At 30.7% G+C, this 4,187-nt stretch overlaps 1 long non-coding RNA gene across 1 annotated transcript; it reads left to right on the top strand.

Moving 5' to 3' along the window:
* The first annotated feature begins 2,360 nt into the window (after nt 1-2,360).
* LOC123531676 (uncharacterized) lies at nt 2,361-3,903 on the top strand. Its single transcript, XR_006682467.2, has 2 exons — nt 2,361-2,716; nt 3,632-3,903. It is a non-coding gene; the product is annotated as an uncharacterized LOC123531676 (long non-coding RNA).
* The last annotated feature ends 284 nt before the right edge of the window (nt 3,904-4,187 follow it).

Here is a 4,187-nt window from a genome sequence, read left to right as displayed (position 1 = left end):
CAAAAACCAATAATTTTTTAAATTAAAAGGGTTTTATTCTTTTGATTTTAGCCCCAAGGGAATTTAAAACTTTTCCCCAATATGCGGGGCGTTTGAGTAAGAAACCCAAAAAATAAACTTTCTATTTGTTTTTGTTCTTCCTTGGTTAAAAAAACTTTTCCTTTAAAAAAAATTTTTTTTGGAAAAAAAAAAAGAAAAAAAATGTGGTTTTTGTCCCCAAACCTAATCAATTTCAAAAAGTTGTAACCTTTTTTTGGATTAAATTTTTAAAATAAAATATTTTTTCCCGAAAAAAGGGGAAAAGTTATAAATTTTTCCTTAAAAATAAGGAAATAAAGTTTTTTCCTAAAGGATTTAAATAAATTTTTAGGAAATTTATTTTTACAATTTAACAGTCTGAAAAAAAACATTGGTCCCCTCTTTAAAAAATTAAAAAAAAGTTGTTTCGGTTTTTAAATAACCTTAAAAATTTTTATTAAAAAAATTTTACAATTCCAAATTTTTTGGGCACAAAAAACAAAAAAAAAAAAAGGGGGTGGTAAAAAACCCCCGTTTATAGAAGAAAAAACTAATACATTTTAATTTAAAAAAAGAAAAAACAAAACAAAAGAAACCCCATTAAAAAGGTGTTTGCCGACCAACTTTATGTTAAAATTCCTTTTTAAAACTTAAAACAAAAAAAGAAATTTTTTGGAATACGAAAACTTTCCCCCATAGAGGAAAAATATGTTTTTTTTTCGAAAAAATTTTCCCCTTAGGGGGAAAAAAATTTTTCAAAAAGATAATTTTTTCCCCCCAAAAAAATTTTTTTTAAATTTTTAAAAAAAAAAATGATAAGAACGAAAAATTTAAAAGTAAATATGCCCAGTAATATTAAAATTTTCAAAGATGGGAAAAAAAAAGAGAATTTTATTCAAAAACCTAAATTTTAAATTTAATATTGGGTGTTATTTTAAAAAAATTTAAAAAAAGGGGGAAACCCCCAAAGGGGCTCAAATCGACAAAAACGAAAATGTTTCAGACTCGGTTTAACTGAGCCCTGTTCATGGACGGTAGTGGAAATGCATTCTACCGTCCACATCCTCTAGCCCCGGGTTGAGCAGAACTCAACATTTACACATGCTACAAGTACACAAAGAAATTTAGAGACATCAGCGGTGCAGATGGAATCTTTAATGATACACCAGCCTGTAATTCCATGAAAAGCAGTGTATTGTCCCCAGTTAAAGTAATGGGGTTGCCCTATACGAAAAAATAATTTGCAGAACTAAACAGAGTGGAATTTAGAAAGGGAATCTGAGGTTCTAAGTCGATACACTTTGCTAAAAATTAAAATTAAAACGTTTCTGTTGTATGATATTTACCTTACCTTTACATTCAAGCAATTAAACAGGACACTTTATATAGTTCTGTTATCACAGAATACTTCTAAGGTAATATACAAATATGGAGTGCATTAGTTTATATATCACTTAACGCTCAATTAAGTTAAGGTAGTGCTGCACGTTCGGATATTTTTTCTACAATGTAGAATTTTATATAACCCTGACTTAATAATAATTTCAGAATATATGTAGAAAATTCGGTAAATAAAAATGGTAGAGTCATGTGCTTGATATTTTACTAGTCTGGTTTGAAAAAATTAGGACCTCACACGAGTGTTCATAATGGGCGACTTTGGGAAAATCCTAATTCTGATAAAATGTTTGCGAATTAATTTCTATTCATTGTAGATTTTAATGAAATTTCTCACAGTCATAAATCAAGATATGGCCTATATGGTCTATAAAATGGTGACATGAAATTTATAGGTCCTTGTGCTTATTTTTTTATCGATATTTGATCATTATTAAAGAGATTTGCAAATCAAACGATAAATTTAACATACTTTTTTGGAATTATTTAACGTATGAAACTTTAAAATATCATATTTTGTCTTAAGAAAGATCGTCACGATGTCGTTTTAATAAATCTACTCACGGGTTGTCATTAATTTATACAACGAGTTTAAATTCTGTATACCAAGTCCAGGCTTTATTCTACGTTATCCGGATAAACGACGTTACGCAATTACTTCCAGTATGTCAAACGTGTGCAGAACTACCTTAAATTAAATGCCAATAACTATATACATGTATATAGTTTTTGGCAGTTCGTTATCATTATAGTTATTATTATTATTATTATTATTATACAAGATTTATATAGCGCCCTTTTCATGATTAACACGTTCACAGGCGCTTTGTCTACATATGAACGTTTTGTCTTATACAAGTACAAATTTAGTCCTCTAGTCGACCGACGAAGGAACGTGCTCTCTGCGTACGGTATAGTTCAAGTTCTCTTGTCGTCGAATGAACGGACTTTCTGTATACAATATAATTTGTGTCTTCACGTCGGCGAAAGAACGTACGTTTTGTATACAGTATAGTTTGAGTCCTCTTGTCGACTTCCGTATCTTGTTTACGAACCTCAAGGATCCTTTTTCTTTTCACGTATACAAAAATACTTTAAGTCCTCTTCTCGATGAAGGCACGTTCTCTCTGTAAATAAGTATAGTTTATGTCCTCTTATCAACATCCTTTTATCTCGAGTGCTTTTAATACATTCCGTAGTTACGCGGATAACCAAATTACAAACACATACTAAAGGGAGATATAAATAACGAGATTGCATTGTGAGATACTTGTGAAAGACATCTAACGGGATAATACATGTAAGTTTAACCTTGCATTTGTTATTTTTCAATGTGTATAAAACACTATACAGGTACACTATTTAAACAACGATTTTACTGAATTTAATAGACTACTTCTTTAAATCGCTATGATATCGTGTTCTTTTTTGAAGACGTGAAGTCTTTAACTCGACTAAATCGCAGGGTCGTGAGTTCGATCCCCGTGCGGGGCGTATGTTTTCCGTGACGATTTGATTAAAGATAATGTGCCTGATATCATTCGTCCTCCACCTATGATTCATGTTGGGAAGCCAGCAGTTACTTACGGAGGACAGGCCCAAATTTAATAAAAAAGTCTTAAGTAATAGTTTAGCAGAATCTTTTATTTCAAATGCTTGTTTTTGCCCTTTATTCGTCTTCAATGTTGACTTTTTCATCTATATCAGAACCGTAAATGACTTTATAATAGATCAAAACACAACAATTCTGAATTTTACATAGAACAAAGTATAGAAATAAGAACTATACTTAAGCAAATACTTTCGTTCGTTCTATCGTGCTTAAATAAAAATAATTTAGCTATAAGTACATTGTTATCATGGTAATATAGACAAAATCAATATTAAGTAACAATAACTTAAGCAATAGAACATACTTAACTAAGTGGTTATTTAAGTTTTTTTGTGAAACTGGGACCGAGTGTATACTGGTTCAGAATCCAGGAACATTGATTAGGATAACTGTCCGCAATTTCGTTACTGAAATACTGTTGGAAACGATGTTAAATCCAAACCAAACAAAACAGAAGTCTTTTTTAAGGGAACTTTTTTTGTGAAAACTATCTACTGATGTTCGAAGAGAAAAATGTTATTCTACGTATACTTTATTTTTATCATTGTTGTTCTTTTTTTTTACTTCGATTGTATAAACTTTTATCTTTTTATTTTATTGCAGTCAAAGAAGTCATGAAAACCGTGCATATTATATGTCTAGCGCTGATATCACTTCTGCTTTTGAGTAACCTTGCACTTGCGAGGTCAAATGGACCATTATGTCGACCTATCACCTCACGTAACGGACATGTTGTTGGTTGTCGAGATACAGGAAGAATAATAAATGGACGTGGAAGGTGTGGAAGAAGCGGAAGAAGAAAATCTTGCGGAATGATCAGAAGGTCGTGCAGATGTAAAGGTGTAATATTTTTGCATCCTGGAAGAAACGAATGATACCTATGATTCATCTTAATTGTGATTTGGAAAATCATCAAGAGTTTTATGTTGTTGAGAAATAAGTAATGCAGTGTTGCTTAATTTTTTTAGATAAAGTACGTTTTAGCCTATGTTTCTTGACAATGGACAGGTAATGCGCCAGATTTCAACGGATTAATCCATTTGCAAGTCTGAGTAATTCGAATAATAAAACTTTTTCTAAATAATTAATCCTTAGAGTAAAATAAAGATGCGAGGTGAAGTCTTGGTGAAGTCTATGTATTTTGTTGATTTATCTCTTT

Source organism: Mercenaria mercenaria, chromosome 11 (genome assembly GCF_021730395.1).
Source record: "Mercenaria mercenaria strain notata chromosome 11, MADL_Memer_1, whole genome shotgun sequence".
NCBI classification, from domain to species: Eukaryota; Metazoa; Mollusca; class Bivalvia; order Venerida; family Veneridae; genus Mercenaria; species Mercenaria mercenaria.
The sequence above is the reverse complement of the archived record's forward strand: the minus strand, read 5'-3'. Positions and strand labels throughout refer to the sequence as shown.